The sequence below is a fragment of the Pogona vitticeps genome, chromosome 6 (assembly GCF_051106095.1).
Source record: "Pogona vitticeps strain Pit_001003342236 chromosome 6, PviZW2.1, whole genome shotgun sequence".
NCBI lineage: Eukaryota > Metazoa > Chordata > Lepidosauria > Squamata > Agamidae > Pogona > Pogona vitticeps.
In genome coordinates, this window is record NC_135788.1 from 45,533,142 (window position 1) to 45,550,550 (window position 17,409).

Genomic DNA, 17,409 nt, shown 5'->3' on the forward strand with positions numbered 1-17,409 from the left:
TTTATTTGCCTCTTGGTTTGGTGGTGTTTAAGATGACTGTGGCCTAAATGCAGGGTGCAGAGCTGTGGTGTTCATTTCTTCTATAATAATCTCCCTCTATTCCACACACACACACACACACACCTCTATTCCACACACATACACACCTCAAGTTGTTTCAAGTGCATTTGTATGCTGTGGTGAGGAGTTATTTTAAGTTGCAGAAAGTTATTTGAAGACTAATATCTAGACACTAAATATGATTGTGGCAGTGTTGGAAATGAAAAGAGCTGTGTTTGTTGCATAAATGGTTGGGACATAGGGACAGTTTAAGTACTAGAACTTCAAGAAAGCTAGCACCGTTCCGCTGTTTGATGGGCATTCTGAGAAAAATGTTGTTAGAAGAAAGTGGCTTTTTTCTTTTCTAAATTGATCTGGCAGGGGAAAAACCCAGAATTAAAAACAAGCATTTACAAAACCAAAAAAGTAAGAGGAGGAATGGGGCTCGTAAATTGGCTTCTCTACTATAGGGCATCTGCATTGGTATGGATTAAGGAGTGGATAACATTGGAAAATACAGGGCTCTTGAAATTAGAAGGTTATGATTTGAAATGGGGCTAGCATGCATTCTTATGGTATAACAGGACTGAGGATTTTAAACAATTCAACAAGAGTTAGTAGATCAAGGCATCAAAATGGATTGGTGGGCGCGATCACAATTATTATCAAGATAATCAACAGGGCTTATACTTAGAAAATACCCCCTTTGACAGAATTCTTCTAGAATCAGAGGGAAGATGTATTAAGTTATTACATAATTTTTCTGTTAGATTTTGAAACACAAGATGAAGTGGTAAAGGCATGTATGATTAAATGGGCACAGAATGTAGGATATAATATTGAACTGGATCAATGGGAACAAATTTGGAAAACAAATATAAAATTAGCTAAATCTGTTGTATTTAAAGAGAATATATACAAAATGTTCTACACATGGTACATGACCCCCACAACACTGATTAAAATAAGCACCCAAATTTCAAATATATGTTGGAAATGTAAATAGAAAGAAGGAACATTTTATCACATGTGGTGGATGTGCAAAGATGCCCGAAGTTACTGAAGTAAAGTGAATCAGATGCTACAAGAGATATTAGATACTTCAGTACTGATGGTACTAGAACTATTCCTATTAAATATCTTGCTGGATATACTAGACTCTGAAAAATCATATTTAGCTATTCATATTATAACAGCAGCAAGAATAGTTTTTACGAAACACTGGAAGGAACCTAGAACACTGCAAATAGATGAAGTGATAGATAAAATCTTTGAAACTGCAGAAACTGACATACTGTCAGATTGGCTAGATGCAAAAAAGAAAAAAGACCATCGGAAAATTTGGTCGCAATTATATACATGGTTACAAGGTAGATAGAATAGCAGACTGATACATAGTTGTATGGCTGCAGAAGAGACAGAATAAATGATGGATAAAGACTATCAACTACATAATCAATATTTAGAATAACAATATATCTATCTGAATTTGATTTTTCCCTCTCGCTCACTGTTTATATTTCTTTCTGATATGTGGAACTATTACTAGAAAAAGCATGAATAGAATTATTATGAAAAATATTGATTTGTAATGTATCCGTTCAAATCCACCCCCTCCGAGAGTACCACTATCCCAGCCGCCCCTTACCTTACATTACCTTAATAAGGAAAATAACACACACAGACAGACAGATTGATGGCCCTTTAGTTGTCAGCTATTGAATACAGTTTTAGATGCTTTATGATAGAAAGGGGTGCAGATGAATGCACCTGTCGGATGCTGGATGGTGACTGCAGAGGCTGCTGTGGCACACACCTCTGTGGAAGGTGGTGGCAGTGCCAGCGGTGCAGACTGTGACAGCCAAGGTAGGGAGGCAACAGGGGTAGTGGGAAGAAGGAAGGCGGGCAGGCTGTGGGGGTAGAGGAGTCACAGGAGCCTCGTGGCGCAGTGGTTAAACTGCTGTACTGCAGCCAAAACTGTGCTCATGACCTGGGGTTCAATCCCAGGTAGCGGCTCAAGGTTGACTTAGCCTTCTATCCTTCCAAGGTCGGTAAAATGAGTACCCAGCTCTCGGGGGGGGGCATGTGTAGCCTGCATAATTAACTTGTAAACCACCCAGAGAGTGCTTGAAGCGCTATGGGGCGGTATATAAGCAGCATGCTTTGCTTTTGCTTACTTTTTAAAAAGACAGCCTCTGGCTGTTTAACCCCCCCCCCCACAAACCGACAAATCAATTAGTGTTTCATCAGTTCATGGGGTTCATGCTTCGTCAACCTTGATGGATCACGAAGCAGGATAACTCACCAAAATGACTATTTGTCCCCATCTCTAATGGCAATTGCTGACTGCTTCTTGATTAAATACCCTCTAAAGGCTAACATTTGTTAATCTAGGGGTAGGCAACTAAGTGGCATCCAGATAGTTTGGACTGTAATTCCCAAATGGCAGTGCCAATTGTCAAGAAGTTTGGAAGTTGAAATACAAAAATTTTGAGGGCACCAGGATGTGTATAGCTGTGTTCGTATTGTATTGCCTTGTTGATCCACCTTTCCTAAAAGTGTATTTCTTGTTTCTTAGGATCATTTTCACCACAAAAGTTTGAAACTGTTTCAAAGACTGTTGATGGAAATGAGCCATAAGCCATGAATTTGCTGAATGGTTATGCCAGCCAGGATCAGAATCTTAATGTAGAAACATGAAATATTGATGCAATTTAGAATTCCTGTAGTTTCTTCACCCGAGAATCTTATGTTACATATTCCCAATATTAATTAAGTCTCAAAAGGTCACTATAAACTAGGCTGCAGCAAGCACTATCTACATTTTAATAAAGGGATCAAAAAACAGAATGAATGAAGATTGAAGTTGGTGGCTCCCCTGAGAAAAGAGGATATGGCTTCAAGTTATTGAGCAGCAGTGATTCTGAGCAAAGCTTGTAGCAGAAGCTATATTCTCCAATATTTCAGCACCCATTTCTTCACTTTTCTTTACTTGCTTTCCTCACCCAGAATTCCTTTGGTGGAAAAGCCATCATTACAAATGGAGTGGCCGATGTAGAATATAAGGTGTTGAGGTTGGGGAGGTTGTAGCCTAAAGCCAGCTGCTGATCCGAATGAGTGGAGGCCCATTGAATTAACTACTGAATGATAAATCAACACTTCTGTAAATCATATGGACTCAGTAGTTTGACTCTAATTGGCTTTTGGCAATTTCTCCCCATTAAAGTTAGCTTGATTAGCCAAAGTAGTTTGAATCATTTTGCCTCAGGCAATAAATGCAGTGGAAAATGTGTTATGTGGCACATACTAGAAAGTTTACATTTTATGTTGCTGGAACTCAAAATTGCCCGATTAAGTAGTGGATTTGTTTCCTCTCATTCTCAACCACTGCCTCGTCTATCTGTCACTCTCTTTCTCTGTTATGTGTCCATGAGTTGGTGAAACTCTAACCTCTGTAGCCTTTGCCCCTTGAAAATGGGTAAATCCCAAATTAAATTACTTACATATTGTATCTGTTTAATTAATTGTTGGAGGTCAGACACCTTCCTGTTGATCTAAGTTGTCCTTCTTTAATGTTACAATTTGGAGAATAGCCTTTGAAGGATGTTAGGTGCTTTATTTCATTATGCTGTGCTAGACAGAAATTAAAGAACAAATGTTCAGTACTGTCACAATAAATTACAGTTGGTTGGATCCAGACTTTGCCCACTAATAAACCTGATCAAAATGAATGGATCTGAGGTTAGTTGTAACTAATTTCAATCTTTTTTATTTCAGTAGCTTTATTCTTACATATGGCAGTTCTGCATTCAGCAGTAGGGATATACATATGAGATTTTTTTTCATAAAATAAATATCATACCTTCCTCCTAAGAAATGACACTGTAGGCAGCTTACATAAAAGCAACAAGAAATCAATAAAATAGTTATGTCAGAGATGAAAGTTAGTTTGATTGGGTAAAGTAGTTTGAAAAGTGTTGCCTCTGGCAATACTAAAAGCACAGGCATTGTCTGGCACCTGGAAAAGAATAACGAGAGCAAGTCACTTTATGCTCTAGATGTCCCTTTTGCTTGATTTCAGATTTCCTTTCTCATTTGGAATGTAGGAAGGGGCTGAAATCAGTGCTGATTTTGAGGCTATCTCCATACAAGTGGTTAATTGCTGTTTTAGTTATTTGCAGGTTTTTAAATGTTTTGAAATTGCTTTTTGATGGTTTTTAATGTTTATATATCTTTAACTGTTTTTAATATTATATTTATATAGTATTTTTAAAACCTTTGTTCTATAATTTTAGTTGTTGTGAGGTAACTTGGGTCCTCTATGGCAGAGGTTGTCAACCCCCAGTCTGAGGCCCGGCGCTGGTCCATGGCGTAAGCCCATTCAGGCCACCAAGACAGACCTCCTGCCCCCTGCACTCACTCACCCCCAAAAAGCCCATTTGCCCCCCACGTGTGCTGCTGTTTGTGCAACTGGGCCGCGGATATGGATTGCCACCCCCCTACACGCATGCGCAGTGGGATACGTGAAGGAGGATCAGCTGCTGGTGGTGCTGCCGCCACCTCTGCCTCCCCTGTGTCCGCTGTGGTGCTGCTGGTGCGGTGTCAGCTGTGGTGGCAGTTCTAGGAGTGGGGCAAACTAGTGACCAAAGCAGCCACAGAAGCGTAGAGGCCCCGGGTCCAGCAGGGCTGGCGATGAACAGAACCAGTGTAGAAGGAGGTATTGCCAAAAAATTATCAGTGCCACGAAGCCCAAGCTCAGGCTCTCTGTGTAATCAGAAAGATTCACAATGCTGTAGTTTGGGTCCATGGTCCTATTTTTTGTTATGGGATGTGGACAGCTGCAATAAATAAGTTATTTTTCCCCCAGAGAACCAAATTGTGATTTATAGATAGTTTTTCTTGTTCTGTGATAATTCTTGCCCAGTGAACAGTCCAGAGGTTTGGCTCTACAGAAGTGGTTGAAGTTCCGAAATTTCTTTACCATGTTTGCTATATAGAACCCTGATGAGGTGGTATAGTAATTCTTTTTGAGAGAGTACTGCATATAGTCTGCTCAGTATATAGATTACAGGGGCTTCTTCTGCAGGGACCTTTTGCTTCTGTACCTGGTTTATGGTCCAAGTCAAACTAAAGGATAGTTTCTTTTTCCAATACATAGAAAATAGTATCAGGCTGGTTTAATGTCCCTATTAATACATACACTTAATGCTAGATATTTTGGTACATAATAAGAACCATTCAGGATAGAGTTTATGAAGATGTCTAAATGGACAGTTAAGCCATAGAAATGATTAAGTATGAACTCCATAAAGGGAGTAATTAATACTGCTCCTGCCCCAAAAGCAGTTCTGCCCTATATAATTTTGTGGCGTGCTCTATTGAAAGCAGATTCAACAGATTCTGTTTTGTCTGTCTCCAAAATAAATAGCAAAACTTCATATTTCAAACTTATGAGACTTCTACAGCCACTAAATACTTGTACGCTGTCAAACATTGATGGTAAATATGAAAACAACTTAATTTCTTAGAGAACCCTAGTACTACTGTAGAATATATGAAGATGGAGTATATCTCTCTGCTATGATGATTCCTCCCCCAACCTCCTTCCACAATGAAAATGAATTAGATTTAATTTTCCCCACATCTGATCTCTGATTGAAAATGTCCATGAATGTGCCTGATTATTTTTCCAGAAAACGAAAAGGGAAAGAGAACCGTGGGGAGCGATCCCTCTTCATTTTCTGCATGGCGTTCATAACGTTATAGATTTTTTCTCATGTATCCTTTTCCTTTCACTCGTCTTTTTCTTAAAACCAAAAAGTCCTAGATACAGTGGATATAAAAAGTTTACACACCCCTGTTAAAATGTCAAGTGTCTGTGATGTTAAAAAATAACAGAAAGATAAATCATTTCAGGACTTTTTCCACTTTTAATGAGACCTATGAACTGTACAACTCAGTTGAACAACAAACTGAAATCTTTTAGGTGGAGGGAAGTAAAAATAAAAAAAAACTGAAATAATATGGTTGCATTTGTGTGCACACCCTTAAATTAAACTAATACTTTGTCGAAGCACCTTTTGATTTTAATACAGCACTAAGCCTTTTTAGGTTTGAGTCTCTCAGTATGGCACATCTTGATTTGGCAATATTTCCCTACTCTTCTTGCCAAAATGCTCCAAACCTGTCAGATTGCAAGGGCGTGTCCTGTGCACAGCCCTCTTCAGACCATCCCAGAAATATTCAATTGGATTCAGGTCTGGGCTCTGGCTGGGCCATTCCAAAATGTTAATCTTCTGCTGAAGCCATTCCTTTGTTGATTTGGAGGTATGCTTCAGGTTATTGTCATGCTGGAAGATGAAGTTCCTCCTCATGTTCAGCTTTCTAGCAGAAGCCTGAAGGTTTTGTGCCAATACTGACTGGTATTTGGAACTGTTCATAATTCCCTCTAGCTTGACTAAGGTTCCTGTGCCATCTGAAGAAAAATAGCCCCAAAGCATGATGCTGCCACCACCATGCTTCACTGTGGGTATTGTGTTCTTTTCGTGATGCGCAGTGTTGTTTTTGCGCTAAACAGATCTTTTGGAATTATGGTCGAAAAGTTCAACCTTGGTTTCATTAGACCATAACACTTTTCCCCACATGCTTTTGGGAGACTTCAGATGTGTTTTTGCCAAATTTAGCTGGCCCTGGATGTTTTTCTTTGTAAGAAAAGGCTTCCGTCTTGCCACTCTACTCCATAGCCCAGACATACGTATGAAGAATACGGGAGATTGTTGTCACATGTACCACACAGCCAGTACTTGCCAGATATTCCTGCAGCTCCTTTAATGTTGCTGTAGGCCTCTTGGCACCCTCTCTGACCAATTTTCTTCTAGTCTTTTCATTAATTTTGCAGGGACGTCCAGTTCTTGGTCATGTCCCTGTTGTGCCATCTTTTCTCCACTTGATGATGACTGTCTTCAGTATGTTCCATGGTATATCTAATGCCTTGGCAATTCTTTTGTACCCTTCTCCTGACTGATACCTTTTTCACAATGAGATCCCTCTGATGCTTTGAAAGCTCTCTGTGGACCATGGCTTCTGCTGTAGGATGTCACTAAGAAAATGTTAGGAAAGACCTACTAGCACAGCTATCTTTATTTGGGATTTCTCAGAGGCACTTTAAATGATAGCAGAACATACTACTGCATAACAAGTACCCCTGCGCACAGACACCCCCCAGCCCCATTCACAGAGGCTGACGGCAGCAGCCCCCTCCCCCAGGTCCTTGGAAGAATGGTCTTTAACAAAACTGGTCCCTGGCATTAAAACAATTGGGGACCACTGCTCTGTGGGGAGAAAAGCACATATAAACAAACAAATAAATGTAGAAAATAGTGTGTTTTGCCTCTCCTGGGAATTTGCTGCCATATCTGCTTTTCATATGCCCATCTGGGCTTAAGGACCTTTTTTTAGCTAAATGCAGATTAAATACTGTACTTGTATTTTAGGTTGGGGGATGATATAATGGTCAGTCTGAAAAGAGTACACATTGGCTTCCTGGCTACAACATGGTAAAAAACTTGGTTTGCTTTCTTCTAAAATGCTGCTTGTATCTTAAGAAAATACAAGAATCCAGTATCTTGGCTCCGTGTTTGCTTGTGATCAAGATACAATTTTATAAAATGAAACTGTAATTCTCTTGGCAGGAACAGAGTATTACTTATCACTTAGGGTTGCTAAATTAGTTCTTGAGAGGAGGAACATGCCTATCCTTCCCACCCCCCACCCCCGTGACAATGTGTGCTCTTAGAATTATTTTACTCGGTAACCATTTAAGCAAATAATTATGTGTCACAGCATTTAGTATGTTTATATATTTGCTCTTATGTATTGCTTAATTATTCTTTTTATCTACTTCCATTGTTTTTCTATTTCTGGTGCTTAAGCAAAAAAATTGATTGACTGTTGCATATTAAACTGAACTGAACTGGTGTGAACCAAACTGAAGTGTGCTGAATGGGAATAATGTCAGCATGTAATTTTTTAACCTTGATGCCTCCTTTCTGTGATCTCAGATTTCTTTTCTTTTCCATTAAAAATGAAAATATCCTGAGAAAGCATTGCATGGTGGATGTTTAACTAAAGAAATGGAAACTGAACACTAAAGCTAGAAAGCTCTGAGTGTGTCAGTGTGTGTGTCTGTGTGAATTAAGCAGAGAAAGAAAAAGAAAATGTACAAGGGATGTGCATTTGGAATTTGAAGTATTCCGAATTCACTGGATGCCATATTTATATAGTTCCAAAGATATGTGAATCTGAATTAGATATTTCCAAAAATCTGTAATAAAAATTCCTAATTAGAGGCAGGTGTGAACTGAGAAAATTGCAGTTCATGATAGTTCATAGTCCATTGCTGTTCATGAACCACAAACTTTCATGAACTTTCTTTTGAAACAAACCATTTTGTGGTTCATGTAATTTGGTACTCCCAAGAGTGATAGAATGGCTCCTACATGAGTTAGAGATGCCAAACAAACAGCAGCTCTTCAGGTAAGGTGGCCTGGGGAGGGAACAGAAATCGGCTGGACAAAACAACTAACTAGCTAGGTGTCCTTTTCATGCTGGCTGCTGCAAAAATGAAACCACCAGCTGCCCAGCATGTGGCTCCTATAACCATCTACTCCCAGAGAGTAGACGGAGGCCCATGTTTGGCTGCCTGAACTGATAATCAATCCTACTCAAAGTATTCTCTAGGTCCACAGTGGTGCCAGGCTGCCTGGCCAGGGATGACACATATAAAGACTACGTGTACGAATCACCGATGCTGATAGCAGTTTTCAATGTTTTGTTTCATTCTGGGCAGGTACATTTCCCCAAAGTGCCCCAAAACAAACCATGAAATGTCCCAATTTGTGTGGTCTTTGCTTCATGGTTAATTTCTTTATTCCTAATATTTGAAGTCCCATTTCCTCCAGTAGATTAGAAAGCATTAGATTTCTGCTTGTGAGAGGAAGCCGTAAAAATGAAAACTATTTCTCAGGCATCCTGAAGTGATTTCTTGAGAAATGAAACTTAAAGACACTCTGGCACCAAGGGTAGTGGTTGCAGAGAACTCAGTGTCTCCTGATTAGGGTTACAATGGGTTTCCAAAGGGAGAGGTGCTGGAGTGAGAACAAAACATGTAAATAATGTCTGTATGCACCAATGAAATCTAGAAGCAGGGACAAACACTAGAAAGTATTTATTCACATTGGTTCTTTCCAACTGAAAGATTGATATAGCTTTTTATAAATCTTCTGAACATTTGCTGTTAGGATATGCTCTGGTGCAAGCCTACACTGCAGTAGTTTTCTCTGTATCCTTTTTGAACCCTAAACTTATATTTATAATCTCTACATCTCACTGTATATTGTTTACTTAATACAGTTAGGAATAAGGTTTAGGATTAGTAGATTTGTAGATTGAAAATTAACAGGGAAATATTATATCACATTTAGGTATTAACTTAATAGATGTTGTGTCTCTTCATGTGCAATTTTCATTGGAAGGGTTGTATTGTCCTGTAGCAGAATCAGATATTGTTCTTTAGGTAGAGTCTATAAGAAATATGAAATGTGGCTGTGGTAGAAGTAGGCACTTGGGGAATACCCAGTTTTCTTCAATAACGCAGCAAGATGGCAGGATTGAACACTTCAGCAGTGAAATTTTAAAAATATTGTTTGATTCAGTATTGGGGATTTAATAAAATTATTTTCATTGTTAACAATGAAGAAGTAAATAAAACCTAAATATTTACGGTACCTGAAGAGGTAAATAAAACATGTCAGTTTCCTAAGCATTATGAAAATTGTTCAGGACACTTTTGTAAGTAGGCTGGCACAATTCCAGAGTATTTGATAAGAAATTTGACATCTGTTAGAAAAGATTTTTTTTTCTCCAGTTCTACTATTGAGTTCGTATACAAGAACCACAAACTAGCAATCTGATCTGCTTGACCTGTAACATAAATTGCCAACAATTTGTATTTATTTACACATGGATGTCTGATGAACCCACTCAGTTCCTGTTAAATTGTAATGAGTCTTCATAGTTTTGCGTTGAAAGCAAAGGAAATGACTATTGTGCTTTAGAAAGGTATTCTGATTTCTGGTGTTTGCTTATGTTACAGTTTCACTTCAGACCCTTCTATTATCCTCTGAAGCAGATGGCCCAAGAATTCAGCAGCTGTTTATGATGAAACTTCAGAACATTTTTCTTAAAAAGTGTGACTAAATAATTAATGTTTCCTGCTTCTGTGTAAAGAAATCAAGGTCAGGGGATATGAAAGGCTGGAAGCCTCTATGGAGTATTTTTAGGATATTCATATGTTAGAAAGTATACAGTACATGAACATCAGTCATCAAAATAGTCCAGTTAGTGATAATACAAAGAGCACTGTGATGAAACATTTTAAACAAAATATGCTATTCTTGTGGAAAATTGTGCATATTATGCAGTTGTGTTTACAGAAATTGACAGTCCTTATGCGTGTTTCTATTTGTGTATGTATATGTTTGCAACCAAGTTTTGTTTCTTGAAAAAGTGTTTGACTACAGTGAGAGCCTCAGATAACCAAATATAATTAAAAAAAAAAAACACACCTTGGCTATGTAAACAAATAGCACTGAAAAGTAAAACAAACACCAAAACAAAACACACTCTCTCTGCAGTCTTATACAGATTTCTATGGGGGAGTCAATCTCAGTCAAAGAGATTTACTTATAAACAGAAATGCATTAAATTATGTTGTAATAAGGCCATCTCAATCCATTACTGATTAAGATTTTTTAAAAATAGCAGCCAGAATCCATTTGGTGTGTTGGTGTGCATACCTTCCTTTGGCTAATTGCATCTAATCACAATGTGCTCATGCAGTTGGTCATGAGACTAAAACATGCTCCGGAACCTAGTAATTGAGCTGCAATTAACTGCTGCAATTGGTAGGATTCTGGCCAATGAGCTGGTTCCAACTGTAGGCATGTTCATAGGAGCTGGCAGAAGCAGAATTTCCTTTATTCTTTCTCATTGACAATCCCTTCATTCCTTTCTCACCCAAGTGGTAAGGACAAATTTGGCAGAGGATGCATTGTTTATCATGTCAGCTAAGAATCTAAGCATCATGGATAGAGCCCAGTGGATCTTAGGAAGAGACAGTGATGATAGCCCTGTGTTGAGCTAGCTACAATATTTACTGAATTCCGCCTCCTACCAGCCCCACCAGCTACTTGCTAGAATGAAGTTTATTCTTCGAGCTAATAAAATAATAAAATAAATGGTTGAGTTAATATCCAATACAGTGTTTAATGCTTCCCTTGACCTTCAGTCCTTCACCAAACTAAGAAATTGAGAGATAAGATCTGTTTAGATTTTTATCTATTTTATGTTGCCTTTCCAATTTTTTTAAAAAAAGTGGCTGGCAATATAATTGAAATCAAGTTGAACAATAAAACCAGTAAATACCAGAACAGTTAAAAAAATTTAAAGAGGCGCATCCCGAAACCAGCAAAATCAGGGAGCTGGACAGGGGACAGATTATATTTGTCTTCAGTGTGGAAGGGATTGTCACTCTCGAATTGGCCTTCTCAGCCACACTAAACACTGTCCCAAAACCTCTGTTCAGAGCACGATGCCATAGTCTCTTGAGACTGAAGCATCCCTACCAAAAAAAGAAAAAAAGAAAAAAAGCCTTCACATCCTCCCTAATAGCAATGAGAGTGGGAACTGATCACAGCTGAAAGGCAAATACATCCTCACGTCGGAACAGCACAAGAGAAAGTCCCTTCTCCTTGGGTGCCTATCAGATAGAGTGGGGGCAAACAATCGTAGTCCAAAGAGGACCTCTCGATATTTTAACATCCAGAAAGACACATTATTAGACAGGCAGTCCCTTATAGCCACCAAGGCTTGTGTATTCACATGAAGTCAAGTCTGCTTTAAACAAATTCTATGAATCTACCCTTCAGCCGGACAGTGGTATGCATTGTAGGAGGATTACGGTCACATTATGTTGTAATACTAGTCAAGCAGGCATCAGACATAGTTGTAACTAATTATTCTTTCCTGATTCGCCTTTCATTTTCACAGCTCTGAGTCAGTCAAACTTTGGTACAACAGAAATGTGCAATGCTTCTGGTGAGCAGAATTGAAGGCAGGGCACCCTTTACAGGACTTCAGAGAACTTTGGATTTCAGAAAACTATCTGTGGTGGATTCAAACTTTTTATGTCTGACAAACAGGAATATGAATATAGCAAATGAGTTAAGCATTGCATTCCGACGAATTCTTATTTTCCTTTCATAATTTGGAAACTCCAAATTCCCACTAGTTGCTCAGCCACAACTATGCAATGTACAAATCAGTTACTCCATTTGCAAATTACTTTCCAGCTTCAAGAAGCAGGTAGCAATTGCAAAGACCATTTCAAGACCACTTTTTGAATCATCTCTTCATTTGTACAAAAACATTTTATTAAATGCTGCACCATCATATCTAGGGGTAGCCAGACATTTTTCAGTAGAAGAAAAGTTAGAATGGAAAATTCTGTGATAGAAAAGACTTTTCAGTACTTCATTCAGAGTAGTTTCTTACTGCCACTCTGGCTAAAAGTCACTAAAAGGTAAATATTTGTAGATAAAGAAAAATAATAAATTATATGAAGCTGGTGTGGCTTTTTATTCAAAGCAACAGCAGTTCCAGAACCTGAGACCTTGGTGGTGGCAGAGGGAGAATAAATCTGTGGATTACCACTTTGTTCTTTTGAAAAGAAGGCATTGGAGATTGTTGTGGGCAATGGCCTTGATTTGGAGCATTAAGCATGGAGTAGAGGGTTGCACAGACCACAGCCCATCTTCTTGTACTACCACAAGGGGCAACCACTCAGTGAAATCCTCTTGTGGAGGCTGCTTCCGATGAAGAGGAGCCCCCTAAAGGGGGCACTTCACTGCTCCCTTGTCAGAATCTTCATATTCTGATGGATTGTTCAATTAGATTTCTGATAAATCTGGACATCTTGGCTTTTTACAATTTGCTAGTCATAGAGGCAGCAAGGGATATACTAGCCCTCCCAGTACATATGCTGTCAGAAGTAGAACACTCTCCCATTAAAGGAGCCCTTCATGCAAGAAAATGGCACCTTTCCATTAGACCAGTGCTGGAAGAGAACTTCAGATTGCCCACTTTCTGCCAGGCATAATATTAGATTCTGAATCACTACAATACTAATTTCTTGAATGATTTCTTCCCAAAAGGGACAAAGCTTAGAACATGTCCACCATATATTGTAGCAATATCCAATTTGTTGACATTTATGACTAATAGTTTGAGATACTATATTATTTGGTACAAACATTTGGCAGTGAGATGCCACTGATGCACAAGTTTGTATCTATGCTTGGAATTTAGGCAGAAACAGATTTGTCTCCTTGACACCCAGCAGGTGTCAGTGATAGTAACATTAAGATTACACTCGCATGTAAGCTTAGCTCCTGAGGAGTCCCATAATTAATACCAATCGGAATAGCATATGAGTTAGAGACTAATTGTTGCCATTTTCTTTGGTAGCTAACATCAGTGATAGGAAGAGGTGGCTGACTAACCTGTGCCTTAACCAAAGGTATTGCAGTAAAATGTGTGAGTTGGGTCAGCTGAAGGCAGAAAGGATGTAATTCACCTACTTGTTCCAAAAGTTGTGTAATAAGTTTTGGTGCTTATTAACATTATGAAGCCTGTACAAACCTTTATGTTTCAATTCTTTTAAATATATATTTAACTTTGTCATAAAACAATGAGGGTGTGAGGAAGAATATCAATGAGGAAGAGGGTGTAAGTAGTTTGTGAAATCATAGGAGCCAAATTCTGAATATATTATTGTAATGGATTTACAATAATCCTAGAAATCTCAACAAAGAAAGCTTTCAATCATGTCATTAAAAGTTATACTGACTAAGGGCGGCAACAAATCCAATCTTCCATCAATCATGATTCTTATCATGGTTGTGAAAGAGTGGCAGAGTGATAAAGCAAGAGTTGAAGTATATATAATTCCCCCTCTGCCCCAATAGAGGGGTGTGCCTCCTTCTCAAGTCTGGAACCTACTTGCTGGGACTTGAATTGGATGGCTAGTGACTCCTCTGCAGCCTTGAGAAAGAAAGAAAAAAAATGAATTGATTTTTCTCTCTCTATTGTGCCATTATTTTCACTTAATATAGAAGAATTTATCAAGTCAATTCAAGGGTACTTCAATTGGTGGCAAGCTTTAGTTTAGTGTTTCTTATCAGATAGATGCTTAATACAGTATCTATTCTGTCCACCACCTAAGCTATCTCCATATTCCACAGACTGAACCATGTTTATAAAAAGACAACTTGACCATGCTATTGTTCCTGAAGTGTCTCAGCTATTTTATCTTTTATATATGCCAAATAACTGTAATATCTCTTAAACTGTTATGGTGAAGCTTGGATGGGTCTCACCCTTTTATTTCTTAAACTTCTGAGGTTTTGGTTTTACAATACAATGTTCACCAAAGAGTTATGTTTAAAGCAGATATTTCCAAGTCTTTCTGTAATGTAGAATTTAATTTGTTTGGTTTTTTAGGGGGGCGTTGGGGAAGGGGGCCTAATAAGATCAGTTTACTAATCTGGAATTGCATTCCACAGGATCCATTTTTTAAACAGTTTAATTCATCTTTTGATGCTCTGTTACAAAAAAATATCCCCCCCCCAAAAAAACTTAATTTCATGCTTTAAATAGCCATTTCCTCCCCAAGTGGAATCCACACCAAAGCTATTAACAAGACCTTATCTGGATTTCAGATCCCGCATTACAGAGGACTGAGACTTAATAAAGTAATAAAGCATATGCTTAATTCTAAGCGGCTTTAATTATATTTACATATATAGTTAAATATTAGTGTCTGCTCCAATAATGTAAAGGCCAGCACAATGATAGTGAAAAGTAACTTAGTGGGAACTGGGGCACTATTGCACTAATATTTGAGACTGGAGATGGGCATGAACTGCTGAACTGTTGGGTAATGCCAGTTAATTTTTTGGCCAAACGTGTTTGGCACGTTCCAGCCCCACTTCCACTGCTCAGAGGCAGTGCTCCAACTTCCCTGCCCCACCACCTCCAGGCACTGTCATTTCTTGACAAAGTGAATAATTCTGTGTTTAGCTAGGTAGGTTTTAAATCAGGACATGAGAACAATAAAAGCTTGCAGTTGTTTGGCCTTTTAAACATATAGGGCAAAATCCTCTTCATTCCTTCTTCTCAGGCAGCAGTCCCTTCTGCTCAGGCAGCAGTGGCTTGTGCAAGGAGATTGGACACCTTCATGCACAAACTCAGAAACCATCTATCCTATCACTGGCAGACCATTATGTGAGCAGAATTAAGAAGCAAGATTCTGCCCATTGATAACCATGATAGTTGACTATTGAGATCATAATAATGCTCTGTAGCAATTAAATAATGCAAGGGAAGGGGATAGCTGATAAAAACAACAATGCCAAAGATTTTCACCTTATAACACTTGATTAGTTTACACAAGGATGAGAACTTCATTAGGTAATTGCTGTGGTGTCCATGCATGGTGTATTCATCACAGACACAGATTATACAGATTTATGCATCACATGAATGCAGCACTCCTTGTTTTCTCTTTTGCATCTCAATACCAACATACACTATGTCTGAAGACAAGGGTCATGTAATCTATTGTTTACTTATAAATTATTCAATTCTTCTGAAAAGTGTAATTCTGTGCACCCACACATGCACATGTGCACACAAAGAGACTGAGGCAGTGCATGGCAAATATTTATATGTGAGTAGTTGAAAGGCAGTCTCATTTATTCTTTGGAAGTTTTGAGTCCAGCTTGTGACATGCCAACACAGTCAATATGGTCAGTGATGCTCAGGCAAGAGAAAGTTTGGGAAGAGGAAAATCTTTATGCAGTTAATTGCCGGATAAAATGATCACAGGGATGCCTCTGCCTTTGTGGCTGCTGGTTCTATATGAATGTCAATATTTTTTTTAAAGTTAATTTCTGCCAATGAGAGGAACTACATGACCCCTTTGCATTTGGGAGTGTGAGACATGGGAAAGAATCAGGTCACTATTTTAATTATTTTTCAGCCTTTGTTGAGGTTTTAAGAAGTGAGAGTTGGGTTGTGTTGGTTACTCACTGAGCTTTGAGCTCCATTAAAGAGTTTCTTTTTTAAAAAAAAGCCCACAAATGTGCTATCCCAACTCATTGCACTCATTTTTTTAAGGACATAACGAATTGGCTTTGGCTTCGTGGAGAATAGTGAAGAGACTGAACTTATCACTCAACAGGTTCATTTACCTGATTCCAACACTCTTACTGAAAAAATTCCAATTTTCAAAGGTGTTCGCCAAGGCTGCATTTTGGCCCCTTTATTATTTAACTTATTTTTAGCCGATCTTCCCTCTTTTCTTTCCCCTTGCAATCAGTCGGCCCCGGCCCTTAATGGTGTTCCCTTATCTATACTCCTGTATGCTGATGATACAGTGCTGATGTCTCGTACTAAATCAGGTCTTCGTCGCACTCTACTTAAATTTCAGGACTTCTGTGATCTTAATGATCTATCCATTAACCGTAATAAAACCCAATTTTTGGTCTTTTCCCACTCTTGGTCCCCTACATCTTGGACAATAGGGTCTTCTTCCTACCGTCAAGTACACTCTTATAAGTATCTGGGTCTTCATATTCATCACAAACTCAGCTGCACATCTCATAAAAAAGCTGCCATTTCTTCAATTTCTCCCCAATTAAAAGCTATTTCTAAATTTCATTATTCTTCCGTAAACCAATATATCCCAGCAGCCATCCAGATCTTTCAGTCTAAGATTCTTTCTCATTTGCTGTACGGTGTGCCTATATGGATACACTCGGTTAATTTGGATATTGATCAAGTTGCAGCAACGTTTTTTCGCAGAATATTAGGACTTCCTAACTTAATTAGGCTCTCTACTATTTCTTTAGAATTGGGCATTCACCTACCTTCCACAACTGCCTGGTTACTTACATTTAAATTCTGGCTCCGTCTTCATTTGAATTCACATTCTGGATCCCTGATATATGATTTATTGTGCGATTCATACTTCTTTTCTTGGTTCCAGCTTATTGAAAAGAAACTCTCTTCTCTTCACATATCCCTGGAATCCTTGATAGATATGAATCTCACTACGGCTTATTCCACAATCAAGGACAAGCTCTGTCACGCCGAATTCAATCACCTATGCAATAATCTTAACTCTGTATGCTCCCCCCTTTCTGTTGGACTTTTTCCATCTCAGGATCACTCTCCCAAATATTTTCACTC

The 17,409-nt window shown here is 38.5% G+C and overlaps 1 protein-coding gene across 7 annotated transcripts in view; it reads left to right on the forward strand.

The window, feature by feature from the left end:
- The window catches only part of RBMS3 (RNA binding motif single stranded interacting protein 3), a 1,057,118-nt gene that overhangs the window by 679,211 nt on the left and 360,498 nt on the right, over window positions 1–17,409 (forward strand). The gene's annotated exons all lie outside the window — the stretch shown is intronic.